The following is a 20269-nucleotide window of genomic DNA, read 5'->3' on the forward strand; positions in this document are numbered from 1 at the left end:
CTGTAAAATAGTAAGTCTAGTTTGATAAATGAAGGTTCAAGCTGCGTACCTAATAAACGATGATGTTCATGTTCGTATTGAAATAAACTATTTATCAATCCATGAATTCCGTCACACTTTATTTTATTCAACACAATAATTAGTATTTTATTATTGTCTGCATTGATTTTTCCTCGGAACATATTATGCTCAGGAATAAAATAGTTTGGACAATAACATTTATTTACCCATAAAATCATTTTACTAAGACATAGACAAAAACAAGAATATTATTTAGATGAGTGAAATGTGTCAATATCAACTTCTTCTGAGACCCAGAATAGTGCTGTCTTCAGAAAGTAAGAACACAACTAACCTTCAGTATCTTTGTGCGCGTTAACAATATGCTTTAAAGTTAGTTTAAGGAGACAGTAACATAACAGTTGAGTGAAGTTAAACGAATGTACAAGTTGTTTTTCTGCCATAGAGAAAGATAATCTCCATAATATAGCACAATCTGGCAAACTGCTTGGTCCAATAGGTACTAACAAACATCCGTAGTTTTTGGTAGTATCAATTACGGAATTAGGCGGCCATTGCACTCGGTGACGCGATACCCAGGATAATGCATTGTAAGGTAGGTATTTACTTCGTAGACAAAATGCCATATCCACGCTTTGATCTCTATCTGATAAACAGGGGCCGTGAGATGAGAGATTCAAATTAGGGAATGTCTTATTTATTTTATTAACAAATAAGTTGACTGACAAATATAAACCTTGTCTTGTACTTTCAAAGCAATAGGGTTTTATAAAGAAAGATTCCCCATCCCCACCTGCTATTAATCGGAGTCTAGTAAATCCAGGATGATCATTATCATTCTCCATAACCAGTGTTGTCCGTTGTACTGAGTGTTTGATATTCCTTACATCACGTATTATGTCTACATTTTTGATGAGGTACATTATATCCATATCACTACCTGGTAAATCTATACCTTCTGCTAAACTTCCACTCCATAATAATGTTGGCATTGCACTTGATTTTAGCATCATTTTATTTTGTATAATTTCTTGTATGATAAATAATTGTTGCCTTTTACGGATCTCTTCTTCAGTACCAGCTGTTTTCACTAAGCGCTCGTATAAGTATACGTCCTTCAAATCTTTTCCCGTCCAGAACACGTCATCTATAAAACACATTCTTATTCAATTATTTATCTAAAAATTGTCATAGCATTTACATACATATATTTTTGTTCACTGCTGATTATTTCAAACGGAATTTTATATTGCACCATCAATAGTGAGTTAAATGTATATCTAGTCGGTATCTAGTATCGTGAATCGAACGCTATGACGATATTTAATCACCGATAATTACTTTTCTTTAATCGAAAAGAGATATGTAAAGGAAAAAAAGTAAAACTTAAGGAATGAAATGAACTGCAAACCAAATATAACCGTTTGTACCCAAAGTGGAAGCGTTTCCTCTTATGCATGCACCAACTGCCATGCGCATTTACAGTCCATCAAAATGTCACAATCGTGAAAAGATCATATCGATGACATTACAATGTGTACGACGATACTTGTATCCTAAGATCTAAGACCACGAAAACATGTTACTTCTGTAAATGACGCATTGCTTTATATCGTATCCTTTATATCTATCATGTCAAGTTCAATATAATACATGAGGTGTAAATAATGATTGTATTGCATTATTAATCTCGTAAATATTTCTTTTATTTTCTGCCTAAAATAAGAAAAAGAAATCAAGAAGTTAAAGTTGATAATATGTGCTCATAGGTTTAGCAACTTTCTCTGAATTAGAATCAATTCAACTTAACACATATTTTGTCCATACCAAAAGTTCAACATTTTGATGATATTATGTTGATGGTATTTGTCTTACGTGTCTAAGGAACCAAAAATATGTTCACGAAATATAAAAAAAAACTTAAAATTGAGAATGGAAATGGAGAATGTGGCAAAGAGACAACAACCCGACCAAATAAAAAAACAACAGCAGAAGGTCACCAACAGGTCTTCAATGTAGCGAGAAATTCCCGCACCCGGAGGCGTCCTTCAGCTGGCCTTTAATACATTTGTAATATGACCAAACTAAAGGTATTTGTATTGGCATTTCCCCAGTTCATAGCATGAGCCCACTCACCTTAGAATTATGCAATTGTAAATATATGACAAACACAGACCTTCTCAAGTAGACATTAATGTATGTTTGAACGTTATATTACACAGATCTTTCCTACCATCAAATGGTAATTTACGCTATATTTGTATCGATTTGGATAAACATTTGGTATATTTTTCTCAAATCATTGAGAAAATGAAACATACTTTTCAAAACAAAAGGTAATAGATATGAGGATTATCTCATTCACAACATATTTGTTGAGTATGGAGACCGGTTGTCGCTATTCCTATCGGAACCAACTGTGCAAGTGTCCTGGACGATATCTTGATATGTGTATACTCTTTCAACACAAGTTGACCGGAGGAAGTTTTTTCCATTACCAATCCAATGTAAAAAAGAAGATGTGGTATGATTGCCAATGAGACAACTATCCAAAAAAGACCAAAATGACACAAACATTAACAACTATAGGTCACCGTACAGCAATGAGCAAAGCCCATACCGCATAGTCAGGTATAAAAGGCCCCGATAAGACAGTGTAAAACAATTCAAACGAGAAAACTAACGGCCTTATTTATTTTGAAAAAAATGAACGAAAAACATATATGTAACACATAAACAAACTACAACCACTGAATTACAGGCTCCTGACTTGGGACAGGCATATACATAAATAATGTGGCGGGGTTAAACATGTTAGCGTGATCCCAACCATCCCTCTAACCTGGGACAGTGGTATAACAGTACAACATAATAACAAACTATAAAAATCAGTTGAAAAAGGCTCAACTCATCAGATAGACAAACAATACAAGTGAACGTGGCCGGGTACTTATACATCATGATATATATATATATATATATATATATATATATATATATATATATATATATACAACTCGTCTAAACATCAACCCAACAATGTTAGATCTGTAAATTTGCTTTCGCAAATTTTTGGTTCTTCCCTCGCCGGGATTCGAACCCATGCTACTGTGATATCGTGACACCAAATCGCCTGCACTGCACCTGGGTCGTGTGGTCTAGCGAGACGGCTGCAGTGCAGGCGATTTGGTGTCACGATATCAAAGTAGCATGGGTTCGAATCCCGGCGAGGGAAGAACCAAAAATTTGCGAAAGCAAACTTACAGATCTAACATTGTTGGGTTGATGTTTAGACGATTTGTATATACATTATGTACACAGCCATGTATCACCATCATTGATGGCGATCCGATGGATACATTTGTTGTAGGGTTGTCACTGACTCAGACGTACTTATATATATATATATATATATTCATTGTCATAAAATTATTTTCCATGACTTCATGTTCATTTTTAGTGACTCGAATACTGTATAAGTTTTTTATTCGTTATGTGAACTAGCTTCTCACCGGTGCGTTTGAATACCCCTTTGATATCCTTCGCATCTCATTTATCGTAAGTTCTTTGATAGCTATATTTGGGTAAATAAATAGTAGCCGTGCAAGGTCCATATGTCAGTCATACGTGGTTAACCTGACATCGCCATCATTTCTTTGATAATGTGAACCAGGTTACGTCTTAGTGATCAATTCCTTATCTCAGATACTTTAAGTAGTGGTTCAATTATATTTTGTCGATGGGATGAAACAAAATGTACATGTATTTGTGGCCAAGTTCATCCTCTACGAAAGTTATGCAAGAATTTTTACTCGACATTCTTAATTTGCCTGTATAATTTGAACAACATCTTGACATAGTATGAATTTGTCTAATAAGGTTCTTGATTTTTCTTGACAAGTGTCTTGACAATATGAACATTGTCTTAAAATTTCTTGTCATTTCATGTTTCATCTGATAGGCGTCTAATTTAGTCTCGACTAATTCTTGACTCTCTTTAATTTGTCTCGATCTGTCTTGACATGTTCTTGACTATCTAAAAAATGTCCGAATATGTCTTGACACTATCTCTAAAGTATAAATTTTGCCTGAAATGTGAACAAACTTACTATTCCTTGAAAAGATAATCATTTTCGTTTAATCTTTGGGAATTATTCAATTTCTTTGTATGTTAAATTAATCAACTGCATAATTTTGATGAAGATAATCCATTTTCATTCAATTTTTCATTGATCATCAAATGAAGATTTATCAACACATGTTTTAAATTGTATAAGCATGTTCAGTCAAATGATAAGTTGTACGGCTGATAACAGGTTAAGCAGTAATTTCTATTTGACAGTTGCGTGTACTCTGGGGTGTGGAATACCTAAATTTTATAGGGAACATCCTGTCCATGTTCATCTGAACTTGAAGACAAAGAAAACTCTGTAACATGTACTGTATTGTCGAATAGATCTTTTTAATCTTAAAATACATTAATAGGTATATTAATATTTATTTTAATTAGGTCGAATTTAATCCGTTTGATTTTGGAACAGTTTTTATAGACCTTCCCTTTTTGAATTTGCTCTGAAGTTATATTATTCGTGATACTTATCCTCATCAATAAAAAAAAACAATATTTAGGTTTTGATTCAAGTGATAAATCATTACGCAGTGTTGCCTGCCACGAGTTTTTCTATAGGTCAAATGTTATTCTGTTAATAATGTCATTTTTTATTGAATCTCGGAATCTAACGTTTGATTTTGTGTTCATCTCGTGAAAAACATCTTACGTTTAATTTAAAATGTGCATGCTAAGATGAAAATAAAGGTAAATAAAAACAAAACGGCTACAGCCTTCGAGTTGTTCAAACTACTAGTTGAAATAGTTTAATCGAATAGATCGCATGACACTAAATGGTCTTTGAATGTTCGTATCGTGTATTTAAATGTCACTCAAACCAATATTTTCTTTTTATAAAATACAGAGAATAAGACACAGAAATCCTGCCTGACATTGACATGTTGAACAGCATTGCGTGTTAAAAGACAAACACAAAATTTTGCAGCACTAAAGTTAGGTAAATCTTTAATTAAGGGATGAACAGATGTATATGAAATAATTAAGTTTTCCACTTGGTTCTGACTTAAGTTTCCAATTTTAAACTAAGTATATTATTCTTTGGTTAAAAGATATTCCTTATTTGTAAAATATTAACATTAATCTTCCGTTGTGATTTTCTTTATATTTTTCAATATGAATATGTTATTACCTTTATTGTAATCTGTACTGTCCTGTAAGTATTCCATATATTCATCCGAAGTTTTGTCTTGATATCTTAGAATTATTATATATTGTTCTCGTGTTTTCCGTCGGTCTAAACAATCTTTATACACTCGTTCGAACTGACTGATTGTTAGTCCGAAAACGTCATTTGAGATTGCGATTCCTACGTCTTCAGACTGGTAAAGTGATGTTGTGTATCTGCGCCTTCCTGGATAAGGAAAACGTTTGACGCAGTATTTTTCCCAGTAAGTTATTTTCCTTAATCCTCGTACATTTTGCTCGTCATCCTTTCTATCATATCTTGAGTTCCGATTCATCTTGGCTGTGAACTATAAATTGAATATATTGTGCAATATTACTTAAATAATGCAAACCACGTGTATATACAATATATTTTAAAACATCTAAGGCCACATCACACCAATTAGATAAATAGTTCTTCGGACATTTGCTTTAAAAAATATGGGGCGAGCGAGCGAATTTTGTTGTTTTTAAAAAAATCTTAAAAATGAGTTTTTGGCAGGAGAGTGGTCTGCAAGAGGAGCGAGCGATATCTTTTTTTTCATCAAACAGAATAAGAAGGAAAAACACTGATGTTTTGGTGCATGAAGCTTGTTATCCCATTTGAATACTTTATTCTGACTCTCAGCAAACAACTGTAGACTCTTTCAACGTCAGAAGCAAATATTTGAAACAAATCTGACTTAGAAATGGCAATACCAATGACCTTCACAAATGTAAAGAGCAGGCAAAACACATGACATTTATTGAATTTATACTTTCAGTTTGTAATTTTTTTATGAATAGCCTTTTTTGACAATGTTTAAGGTTAAATTAGAACAAGGGCTATTCCTAAAATAAATGTAATGGGTGGAAGAGAGGGAAAGAAAGCATTTTTTATTTGACCCCACCATGCATACATTTTAAATTGGATATTTCATTTAAATATTCAAGGGCAGCAATTTTTTTCTAAAATACCACCCATCAAATTTAAATACAGGTGCCTTCCTCACTACATAAAATTAATTCTGGAAAGTCCCTTCACAAAACATGTGATTTTCTCATGGTTCAAGAATTTTTGGTTGCCTATAATTGCTAACATCTACTCCTATTGAATTTTGGTGGATAGTTGTGTTATTGGCAAATAACCACATCTCCTTATTGTTATATTAAGAGCTATGCTTTGAAACTAAAAGACAAACAGAAGGATATGTGTTCTCATCAAAACTTGCTACTACTGTGAATTGTTAGTGCACTCTGGGTGAATGAACAAAATTTTAATATGGGATAGATTTTATTTTGATAGTAGGATTTTGACATATTTCATAGTAAATAGCAGTCTTTTATATGGATGTGGTCTATAATCCACAAACTTAAAAGCTTTTTGAAGTTTATTATGCACAATTTCCCCTGGTTCTACAGTTTCTGAAGGCCACCTACACTCTACAGTACTAGCCAGGTCAATGAGGTCAAACAACAGTTTCTCTGGGCCTATCAATATCTCCTTGCCCTGTTCACACGATTTTGTTTTAGATTTTTTAGGAAGTTCTATTGTCTTTTTCATTAACACATTTTTAAGGGGGACCTGTGGGTAATTCATTTAAACTATTGTTTGGATCGGAGGGTGTTCTATCTATTTTAAAATTCACAAATTTACAGTTTAACTATCCCAACACAGACATATCCATGCCAGTGCCAACTTTGATAGGTAGAGTCCGAAATCACTCTGACGTCAATCGGCTATTTTGCCAGACAAGCCCAAGCCCCAGCTTTTGTGAAAAAAGTAGCCGTTGGACGTCAGAGTAATCTCGGACTATGAGAGGTGATGCCGACGGCTGTTAAACGAATGTGTATGTGTTTGATATCGATATATTGACAAACTTTACCCTTTTGGCTTCATAAAAGATATGTAAATGAAGACGAACAATGGTTAGCCATTTTTTCAATGATTGCCTGTCTTTGGCATTGAGTCGAAACCACAATAACTGATGGCTTGACATTTTGATTTTTATATTTCCTTTCACTCTTTATTGATTGATCACACGTGCGTTTGAACCCAGCTTTGATTACAGGGGGGAAAAGCGTCAGTGAGAGAAAACATTCAAGGCAAGACTAATTCGGAGCGGCATGCGGACCAAAAAAATACGGAAGCGGTAGTTTTTTTGGTTGACAACTTTGATTTCGAAAAATCAGAAGGGGTAAATTCCTAAGAACTATATATCACATTGGTGTGGCCTAAACAAGTAACATATCTACGAAAGATCCAGTGGTTGGATCACCAATGAAGACGATACACTGCTGAACAAACATATTATATTTATAATTATTTTAAATATCAGCACAACGATGATAAATCTGCATGTTTGCGTAGGCAAAATTTAATTCTTGCCTTGCCTATATTCGAACTCATGCTATATTTTAATGTAATCAGGTCTCATACAGGGTATATACTGTGACAATCCCAGTTTAGCGTTTATATTCTGTGAGCTGAAGGCGAATGGGATTTAAGCCGTAACCCTGGATCTCAGTATATACCCTGTCTGAGACCTGCATTACTCTTATATCATGGATTAACTCTGTCTTTGTCAATGCATCATGTGTATTTATTACATGTGTATTATTTCTAAATATTTTGAGAAAATCGATTTACACATGTTAAATGCAGCTTTTCGTTTTGAAAATTGTTTCCCATTAAAATCATTTTTTTTCAAAACATGTTTTAGATTTCATGTTTTTTCTTGTTATGTGTGTGAATGGCTTTGTTTTCAACAACACAAATATTCAAAAACCCAACCTGATATGTTCCGCATTGGAGTTTATAATTTGTTGTGAACATAATTTTATGAAAACAATAAAACATTACATTTTAGTATTTCAAGTGTTAATTGTGTGATTTTGTATTAACGAGGTATTATTGACAGATTCACGTAATTAATTCCCCAATGTGAGCCTCTGAGATTCCTGAATAAACACTGTAATCTCTGTGTTGTAATCCATTCACCTTACTCGACAGATTTGTAATCCGTAATATGTAATATATATGTATGTATTATGTTTTTAAATCTGTGTATGTATTTACATACCAGCAATAAATCTTACATGAATAAAAACTTACCCTTGCTACAAATGGTTTTTTTTATAAAAGGGACGTTTGCATCCAATTCAACAGGATTTTACACTTTCAATATCACAATCAACCTGTCCCTATATGCACATGAATAAATACTGTTTTCTCTGTGTTGTTAACCGATTACACAACTCAACATTTTGGTAATCCGTTATATGTATTGATTGATTTTAAAGATGTGTTTACGATATAAATTATCTACATTGCTGCATGAATAATTTATGAATAAAAGTTAACTCTAGCTACAAATATATACTATATAAAATGGACGCTTACAAACAATCCAACAGGAATTTCCACTTTCGATATCAAAATAAACTAAGTCACGATATCATTTATTTATAACTTCGATGTAATTTAAAATGTTTAAATCTATTCAATAGGTAAACGTCTATATTTAGATGTATTATCATAACATCAACATAGTTTACTAACATAAGAAATTTGACACAAACGTTAACAGACATTTAAATGGAGAATGTTAACATATACCTTCAAATAAAATCGTTTAGAAAAAAATGTGAATAAAGAATGTGAATATTCAAAAAATAGATTATGCTCGAAAAATATCTCAGTTCCATCTTTCATTATGATGCTGGCTGATATTTAAAACAAGTTAAATATATGCAGTAGTTATTTTCAAACACATCAAAACAACGGACAACGGTATTCGCTATTTATAGGCATTGGTTTATATAAAGAGTGTGTAACAACTATATAAAGATAAAACAAATTACCCGAAACTCAATTTTTATATTGATAAACCCCCTTCGATAATAAAAAAAGATATGATATACGAAAATATTGACATCCATGCAATACAATTTAACAATAATATCAAACGAATGGACAACAATTGTCACATTCATAGCTTGGTACATGCATTTTACTGTGTAGAAAATGTAATTTCAATGTATCTCATCAGATTTTTTTATTTCTTAATCATCTGCATGCATACTCGTTTAAGGTGATTAACCCATACCTATTTCAACCATTTACATCGATGAATCTTTACGAACATATGCTTGAAATATTTAACATGTATTGATAAATAAAGAATTCACACTGGATAGAGTTTGATATGCTATTTATCCACCCGAGATAGTTATATTTTTGAATAATTAAAATTTAACTGTCGGGAATGGATAGCTATCGTATTACACGAGATTTGATAGGGTTATTTTAAAGATTTTGAAACAATGTGCGGGTAAAAGTATTCCTTCATTTGATGTGATCTGCAAAAAGATTTGTTCTTTCTATTTGACGTCAATAGAATTGGTCGCCCTTTTGTATGCCGTCACAGTAGGAAATACAAAAGAAACCAAGATGTTATAATCTTATTTTTACAATGAAGAACTTAGATTAAACAAACCACAATTTCGATAATTACAAAAATCTACAGTTCAGGAAAAACAGACAAATTTAACAAGAAAAGGGGAACAGTAAATAAACTGTGTATGTATAAATGTAAAGGTTTTTTTTACACTTTAAGCATTCTGTTTTAAATTATTTAACGTTTCTGCCCTAATTTTGCCCCAATGGATTAGTTGATTGTTATTAGTCCAAGAAAGCACACGTTACCTCTGACTTCGAAGTGGTAAATGTCTGCAACAACCAAGCACAATCAAAATATTCTTGACACATGAATCGGTTATTTTCAACATCGTACGTGTTTTAAGACATATTTCTATCTGCTTTCCATAGGTTGAAAGGAAAGCAGAAACAGCACATCATAATATATAATCTGATATTTCGAAGCTGTAACTTGCCACCCCACGAATTATCTTAATCATGTAAAATGATGAACTACGCATATATTAAGAATGTCACTGTTCAATTGAACGTAATAAATGACTGATTCTTTTATTTCAAGATATAACAATAAAAAATATATACACTTATTTAAATAAACTAATATCATGATCTGTGCAAAAATTATTAGATCACCAAGGAAATAGTTAACTGCATTTTATACAACATTAACAACCCCTAGCTCTTATATAAAGTTTCTTTATAATTCCTCCCAATTTCTAATCAAAGTCAATTCGAGAAGTCGTTTGACTCTGCATGATGTATAAATACACAGCCGCATAATTCAAAAAAAGTAAACGTCAGTTAAAATTGAAATTTGGCGACAACCTGAGCCATATGTTAAGGTAATGAATATGAGAGCTACCAAATGTTCTCTTATCTAGATTATATTTGATGATGCACATCATACAAGATATTGCTTGTCTGTTTGTTCAATGTTTGTTGCACTGACAATGCATGATGATGATAATGATCCGATCTTTAATAATTGTTATGATATAATTGTTATTACTTTGTTATATTTATAGTACACAGAAGTGGAGAATAATGTAGGACTTTTCATGATGACCCAGCAATATAAAAGAAAGGACGCATTGCAAGATACTCTTTATCTATATTTCTTGAAGAATGGTCCAGTTTGATAGCTGGTATCTATAATACAAATACACCATTTCAGACTCTTTTTTCGACATAATTACTTTTACCCATGATCAACAAGTTTCGGGTCAAAGCATATTTCAATAAATTCGTACATGTATATGTCACTTACAGTTTTCGGATTCAGTATTATTAGTTACATATTCATTTACTGACTGGGTACGGAATTTATCCCGGTCAGTAGGTTTGATACCTGGTGTGGCGAATCCGAGTCAGGTATCAAACCTACTGATCAAGATAAATTCCTTACCCGGTCAGTAAATGACTATGTAACGAATTTACCCCAAGTTATGTACATGTTTGAGACGACAAATGCCTAGAAATAGACAACAAGCAACAACTGATGCACATGTTCCAATTGTTTGTGACAACATATACCAAGTGATGCACATGTTTTAGGCGACATTTAATAGTGTACATGTTTGAGACGACAAATGCCTAGAAATCATAAATAGACCGGTTTAAGACGACAAACAAGAAACGGTGCGTATGTTAGAGAAGACTGGCTCTGAAAAAAGAAAAAAAAAACAGAAAAAAATATTACAGTCATTCCTTGATTAATATATTTCTCAACCTTGATATCAGTTTTGGCTAACAGGAATACGTTGTTTTGCCGAGGTATGTATTTTATAATACGTTCCATATATTGAACTATTTTTACGTTCACGATCTATTTTTACATTTTATACAAAGTGAAAGTTCTATCTATTTTAGTAAAATTTATTTTCATTTCGTCCAGTGTCATAGCACACCTGTCTTAAGTAAAAAATAATTGTATACAATTCATAAGCTTAACTAAACCAAAGTAATATTCTTAAAAACTATTTCTGGTAGTTAAAAACGAATTTGTGATGTAGTGCAAAACTTTGCTACACACAGCGACACACGCAAACACAAAATTAAGTCAAACATTATTCATATCATTGTACCGTTGCATTTTGGAAAATCTAAAAAGAAATATACAATATTAAACAAAGACCAAGACGTGCTCTAGGTTGATTTTTTGTACTATTTGCGTGCAATTTATCTGTTCTTATCCATTCAGAAATTTAGAAAGGTTTTGCGTGTAATTTATGTTCAATGACATTTCTTTTTAGAAATTGGAAGAAAGTGGGAAACATTTGCATAATACATGTGTACATGTATTTCGAAAACTAATAACTTTCAAATTAAAACCTTTTATACCTCTTTTTTCATATACAAACAACTTCAAAATTAGAATTCGGGCCCGCGATTCGGGCAATAAAGTTCCCGATCTATACATCCGTGGGTCTTACAATTTTGCATCCGTCCGTCCGTCTACGTGATTAAAGTATCAATTTTGAAAGATGTAAACTGTGATGTCGGATTAATAAATAATAAACCAAAATTTCATTTAGAAAAATAGTTTATTTGGAAATTTGAACTATTATAATTTAAATAGATAGTATTTAAGATTTTGATCTACCTGTCACAAATCATTGGTGAATTATAAGGGCGCAAATCGCGACAACCAGTCGTAAAGAAAAATTCTCTTGGTTCAATTTGTCTTTAATTTTATTCCTTTGTAATGTTGTAGTACATTTCTGAAATGGACTGGTTCAATAACATAGGATGCGAAGACATAGAAAATAAAGCAGTTGCCTGTTTTGAACAATATCTAGGGTCAATACCAGAGGTTTTGGCATCAAGCAATAATGAACTGAATGTGCCTGATAACAGCGATTCCGATATTGAAAATGACGAATCTGATTTTGAAAATACAGGTGACACAATTGAAGCTAGAGCCCGGGAATTTTATTCCGCTTCCGTCATTTAAGATAAATCGGAAAATAAATGTTCTATAAATCAAAATGATGAATTAGAGTATCCTTACCGACTTCGAATAAATGCTCTATTTGCTAACGACTGTAATTGTACCAAAAAATGTTTTACAAAGCTTTCCACATTTAGAGAATAGTCCTATGATTTATCGTTTTCCATTTGTGAATTTACAAAAGCAGAGCATGACATATATTTGCTTTCAGAATTAAAAAAACTTAGAAATAACAGACTCGTTTTTCAGAGGAGGAAAGAGAGAACGAAAACGATACCGATATTCTTTTCAAGGAGTTCATATATGCGAGTTCACATGGAGAAATATTTATAACATTGGGAGGAGCAAATTCAAAAGTTAAAAACAACACTTAAATGCAAATGGCGTAATCCCTCGATCACGTGGTCTTAGTGGAAGAAAATCGAATCACGGACATTCATTTGAAGTGATTGAAAATACGATGATTTTTTTCAAGCGGTATCCTGAAAAATTTGGTCTCCCTCTCCCGGCTGCGCTTCGGGCAACCCACAGTACTCCTCCTATTTTTCTACCTTGCCGCGAGAGCCAGAAATATGTACACTCTATATATGTTAGTTCATGCGTTTACTCAAGACAACAATATGTTCAACAAACCGTTCTTAAAGAAGTTTGGAATGCATGTTACCCTCATATTCAATTGATGAAACCAAAGACGGATCTGTGTAAAACGTGCTTTCAGTTGAGGGAGGATATTTCCGGATCTATTTCAGAAGACGCGAAATTACTGACAACTTAAAAATTAATTGACCACATACAGTCTGCGCGGACGGAGCATGAGTATTATAAACTATGTACACAAAAATCACGTGATGAATTTAAGTTAGCTGAGTCTCCAATAAGAAAGTTTTACACTCCATGTTCAAAATATTTTGAAAATGTTCATTACACTTTTGACTTTTCACAATATGTAAACTTGCCATATTCGTCTCAACAAGTTGAAGTTATTTATTTTTTAACACCTCGAAAGGTTCAAATATTTGGAGAAAGGATGCTCCACCATTATCCGCATGGTAATACTTACGGTGAAAAGACGTATCATGTTCATGCTGATAATTCCGTGGAACAAAACAAAAATAAAACTACTATACATTATCTGTTGTGAAGGTGCGCAAAGGGTTTACACAAAACTATTAATTTTCATTTTATGATTGCCAGGCACAGACAAGGTTTATGTGACCCATGTTTTGGCATTTTGAAATTATAAAGTCGGACGTAAACACCGTATCGCAACTGGTTAAAATTGTTGACAATTCTGCCAAATGCAATAGGTCAGAAGTTTACAATGAAAATGACGATGACAAAAACAGCTTAAAGTGGTACAGATGGGATTATTTCTTTACTAAATATTTTAAACCATTCAGAGGTATAGGAGAATTCTATCACTTCAGATTTACCAGTGACGAAGTCGGAGTCGTATTTGCGAGAGACACTCTTGATCAACCGGAGAAAAGACTGTTCTTCTAAAGGAAGGCACAAACCTTCCGGATTTGCTCACGACACTTCCAGAAGTTATTCAGCCAGTAGGGCCGACAGAGGAGAGAATGCGTTATCTGTACAATAAAGTCCGTTCAGTTTAATTTCCGTGACGAATTTTGTGCTTCAGAGGAGTAACATTTTACACATACTGGTTAAAGTAAGATTAAAACCTTGAGAATCATGTATTGCTTCATATTAACAATCTTATAATTTAAATAAAATATTGTATACACATTTATGTTTTCATATTTCTCTTTACAACGAGAAAAGGACCGATACAGAATAAATTAATGCACGATAACGTTTATTTCACGACGTTGTCGTGAGATCTGATGTTCATAATATGTGTCCGTCAAATTTTTTGAAATGACAAAACTTTAAAAAAAAAAAAAAAACTAAAACGGTCTTTTGTATTCAAATTGTATGTCTATCAGCAAAACTAATATGAACAAAACTTAAATTGAGTTTTTTTTGCATAAGGTCGATTTCTATCGGACGCGGCTCAAGTTACAAAAACGAATCGAAAACGAATGGATCAGAAATGTCATTGTCCACACTTGGTAAAGGCATTTTCAAATATGGAGAATGGTGGATTAAACCTGGTGTTATAGTGCTAACCCTCTAGCTTTAATGATAGTCTCATCACAATCGAAAATCAAGCATACAGGTTTATTGAAAGAAATTATACCAAAATTTTGTATACTAAGTAGGAAAACATATTTTCTCTACGTCAACATGAGGTCAATGTTTTTTTTCTGTACGTATATATTTAGACGTGAAATATAGATCTATGTTCAGAAAATATTATGGTAATCAGATCATATCAGTCTTTAGTTTTTTTTTCTCTATACTGTATGGTTTGTGTACTGTTATTTGTTTTGTTTTTTGTTGTTAAATATTTGTCGTTGTTGTTAGATTTTTTTTTTTTATTAATGAATTTGTATTTTCGTCTTTGGTTCTCTCCTGGACTTATATTTTACAGTTAATTAATTATTTCGAATGTCTTGTTATTCTGTTCATTCTTTTCCGACAAGTCAATGCTCTGAAATAGTTCAATTACGATCATTTGAACGTATGTACGTACATATCATATTTAATAAATCTAGTTTGTTTGAAGGCATAACTAAATAGTAGCAGCTTATTTAAGGTACCTAATGCATGCATTGTACTTTAATTTGAATAACGCTACGAAATAAACCATTTAACTATATATAAAGCACGTAAGTTGAATTGGTTGTTGACCTATTATATTTGCTTTACATTTGAAAATTAATACTCTTATAACTTGTATGTAAATTTTAACATGTTTAATGTAAATATCAAACATCTGTTGACGTCAACGTTGTGAAAGAAGTAACTTAATTACAAACGTGTTACTTTTATTTATAATACGATCGTATTCGTAAAGAAATAGTTCTTGCCTAATCACCTTATGGTATTGTGCATTCAAATGATTGAAAGTATAATAGAGTTTGGCTAGTTCTTGTTAATTTGCGTTTTCTGAAAATAGCGCGAGGTTTGATCTAGTCACACTATCACATGCAACCTATCATATTTTCTTAAAATAACCTGTATTAAATCAGGAAAATGACAGTTGTTGTGTTGTAGTTGGTTTATATGCATGCTGCAATGTCCTTTTCTAAAAGTTTTAGTTTGTAACCCAAATTTTTTTTCTCTCCTTAGATTCGGGAATTACTTACAGTGGTAAACCACTGTTGCCTCTATTAACATAAGATACAAATAATAAAAAAATGCAGTTTCTTAATTACATTTTGAAAGTAAACAAACAATTGAATGACATTTTTTAATTAATTCATTTTAAAGATATTTGCGTTACCAATAATAATAATTGATTTTCCAAACAATGATGGCAATCATTAAAAAATAGGAGTAAACACAGCAACAACGGTAGGGAAATCATAATGAGTTAAGTCTGAGTTCTGCTGTTTCGACAAAGGTACATATACCTGTAAAATTGAGAATGGAAATTGGGAATGTGTCAAAGAGACAACAACCCGACCAAATAAAAAAAAAAAACAGCAGCAGAAGGTCACCAACAGGTCTTCGATGTAGCGAGAAATTCCCGCATCTGGAGGCGTCCTTCAGCTGGCCCCTAAACAAATATATGCTAGTTCAGTGATAATGAATGCCATACTAATTTCCAAATTGTACACAAGAAACTAGAATTAAAATAATACAAGACTAACAAAGGCCAGAGGCTCCTGACTTGGGACAGGCGCAAAAATGCGGCGGGGTTAAACATGTTTGTGAGATCTCAACCCTCCCCTATACTTCTAACCAATGTAGTAAAGTAAACGCATAACAATACGCACATTAAAATTCAGTTAAAGAGAAGTCAGAGTCTGATGTCAGAAGATGTAACCAAAGAAAATAAACAAAATGACTATAATACAAAACAACAGACTACTAGCAGTTAACTGATATGCCAGCTCCAGACTTCAATTAAACTGACTGAAAGATTATGATTTCATCATATAAACATCAGGCACAATCCTTACCGTTAGGGGTTTATTATCATACCGTACATTTATAAACATTGAAAACAAATCACAATTGGAAATGTTTAAAACGAGAAGTAAATTGTACGGCTTATTTCATTTATAAGATCATTTGAATCCGTATCTCGTTTCCCGCTGATCAACGTCACGTGACTCTTAGGCCTTTCAATGGACTAGACACTGTTTTAAATATGTGAAAGTTTAAAACTTACTCTTTTTTATCGTAAAATTAACTTAGTATAATGACCTTGCACTCATAACAGTTTTTATTTTCAGATTATCGTAATTTAAGCATCGAATAATGAATTTGGTGTCCTCGGAATACTAGGTATAAAAGTAAGTTTTATGGCAGTAGGCATATAAACTATAACATATATACATCACTTGCTAAAAGTTTGCAAGATATTGCGAAAAACAACTGATATTTTATACTTATATTAGCTACACTATGAACCACACATATCACAAAAGGTTCATAAAACGTCAGGTACCCATGCAAAAGAAAGTTAGCTCAACCATTAGATGGAACATTACTTTTCTGCTAATTCCGTTGAACGAACCCTACCTCTATTTAGCAGACGTTTGACACGGGGTCAATGTTCTATAACTATAAGCAGATTGTGTGAGTATTGTAAATACTATACAATATAGGGATTTTACTCTTTTTACACGATTTAATTATGATCGTTTGATAACGTAAAATAATTATATGTTCCGCAAAGCATACTTACCGACAAGTGTAGGTTGTTTTTATCTAACTACAAAATACGTATTTTGTGTACAAACAAAGACTTGAATACTTAAACTTGATAAACAATAAGGGTTTTCCGAGATTGGATCATTACAAAAAGCAGTAAAATTTGTCTTTCAACTTATTCAAAAGGTCCTTTATCATACCATGCAGTGTTAAGTAGACGTTAAAAAGATGGCACCTGACCTAGTAATGAATCTTAACTATTTGTGATAAAAGGCATGACGAAACAACAGCGGTATATGGAGTGTTACGTAATACATTGAACATACACGTGTAAATAAGTGTTTGTCTTTCACAATGACTTTTTTTATTATAATATATCTCACAGTGTTGTCACAAAAAGTATATAGTTCCTACAGTTACCCTTTATTTTATGGTTTTAAAACAGCAAGAAACAGTTGTATTGGTATATACATAGGATAACAAATACAATTAAAAATGGAAATGCGGAATGTGTCAAAGAAACAACAACCCGACCAAACAAAAAACAACAGCAGAAGGTCACCAACAGGTCTTCAATGTAGCGAGAAATTACTGCACCCGGATTTACTTCTCCCCTCACACAATAGGTTTAAGACCTGGTGACATCTCAAACAGACGTCAATTTTGCCATGCCGCTAGTATAAATACGTAGTCAGATTCGATCAACAATTGGGCATTTTATGTTATGCGCTCTGTAAGTGGAGTGTAAAATGATAAAACAGAAATAAGGATTACCAGTTTTTAATTACGATCTTCTAAAAACGGACAGACAAGAGAATACACATATCTGTATGTATATGTACGTCTTTTTTTTCTCCAAATTATTTAAATGTATCAAAACAATAAAAAAAGATATGAAAACAGTGCATGTGGTATTTTTTTTACATCTAGGTATAAATGATCTTCATAGCTGCATATGTCAATAGGTCCATTTTATCGTTTTTCAAGCTTTATCACCAAATGTCCACTGATGGTTGGTCCGTACCTATTTAGGTTTCCATAGAAAAAGGTTTTTCAACCAGCTTTAACCTTCATGTTATCTGTTTTATCTATGTGAGTAAAATAGACACTATTTGTTTGCTTTAAACGGTGTAATACCTCATCATTGGTACTGGGTTTTTAAATGTGAACATAAATAATGTGTTTCGTATACACGAACATCCATAAAAGCGCTCCAATAGTATTAAAGCCGAATCTATAAATTGGAAACCAATTTAAACAAGGGGTATATAATTACGCCCAAGTAATATTTTCATTGCACCTTATGTGATTGTACATACCTAAAAAAAAAGGATTAAATCCATCCTAAATTGTAATGCAGCCATCATTTATTGGTTTACTTTTACGATTTTATATCTCGAATGGCCCTAGACATTTCCATTTACAATATAAAAAAGAAGATGTGGTATGATTGCCAATGAGACAACTATCCACAAAAGACCAAAATGACACAAACATTAACAATTATAGGTCAACGTACGGCCTTCAACAATGAGCAAAGCCCATACCGCATATAGTCATCTATAAAAGGCCCCGATAAGACAATGTAAAACAATTCAAACGAAAAAACTAACAGCCTTATTAATGTAAAAAAAATGAACGAAAAACAAATATGCAACACATAAACAAATGACAACCATTGATTTACAGGCTCCTGACTTCAGACAGGCACATACATAAATAATGTGGCGGGGTCAAACATGTAAGCGGGATCCAAACCCTTCCCTTACCGTGGACAGTGGTATAACAGTACAACATAAGAACGAACTATAAAAATCAGTTGAAAAAGGCTTAACTCCTCAGATAGACAAAAATACAAGTTGACGTGGCCGGGTACTTATACATCCCGACACAAAAAAAAAACATAATGAACAGATCTGAGAGTACTCGCAGTTATCTGACAGCTAGTTCAAAGCCATTAACAACTAATAAAACAAATAAAATATATGTGTTACCGTGTTTGTACTTACCATTAGTAACACAATGCATACCAATGTCCATATGGAATATGCAATTCACATGCGTGCTTGTGATCCTGTTATGGGCTTGTACAAAACATGGTCCTGTATCACAATCACAAAATATCTTCGGTGTAACAAGAATCAGTTGAATAAACTTTATCAGTATGACATGTAAAATAAAACAAGTTAGAGTGGTGCTTAAAAAGAATCGTGATATATATACGTATATTCAGTTTTCAATCATAACTCATAATACATTTGAAAGCGTCTGTCATCTTGTAGTGTCCTTTTTTCAAGTATCATGGTTGACTCCTGAGAGATCAAAATCGTGTGTTATTAAAATCATTTCATTATTAATCTTTTTAGTCTGTTCAATTCCACAGATCGTTATTTCTCAGAAATGGTCTTATATTAACATGATAAACCTAAAATGTGGTCAGGAAAACTATTCAGTTTATTTGCTCTTTGATACAAGTCTCACTGTGACTTTGATAGTAAGAACAAATTAAAGCGATTTTCCTTTGCTTTTAGAGTGTTTTTAACTGTGCATGTCCTGATTTTATGTCGTGAAGGGACACCAGATTTCTTGTGTAATATTGAAAAATTCACATTTGATTTTAATTAGCAACACCTATTTTACCACCGACGGTCATTAAGAAAAAAACGTGAATTGTGATTGAGAGAACATTTGTCCCGCAATTTGCTCTAAATTTGTCCCGTGATTTAGTCAAACTTTGTTTCACATTGTGTATTATTGGTTTTTTTAAGTTATCTACCTAATTCATAATATGGCATTATCAGTTGAATTGAGGAGTGTTGCCTGCTTATTAATGCCAACATGAAAATTGTTTATC

At 32.6% G+C, this 20269-nt stretch overlaps 1 long non-coding RNA gene across 1 annotated transcript; it reads right to left on the minus strand.

Moving 5' to 3' along the window:
- Positions 1–750: 750 nt before the first annotated feature.
- Positions 751–8702, minus strand: LOC143048994 (uncharacterized). The gene is made up of 3 exons (XR_012969983.1): positions 8409–8702; positions 5280–5622; positions 751–1168 (listed from the first exon to the last, which is right to left on the minus strand). It is a non-coding gene; the product is annotated as an uncharacterized LOC143048994 (long non-coding RNA).
- Between the last annotated feature and the right edge of the window lie 11567 nt (positions 8703–20269).

The sequence above is a fragment of the Mytilus galloprovincialis genome, chromosome 10 (genome assembly GCF_965363235.1).
Source record: "Mytilus galloprovincialis chromosome 10, xbMytGall1.hap1.1, whole genome shotgun sequence".
Taxonomy (NCBI): Eukaryota; Metazoa; Mollusca; class Bivalvia; order Mytilida; family Mytilidae; genus Mytilus; species Mytilus galloprovincialis.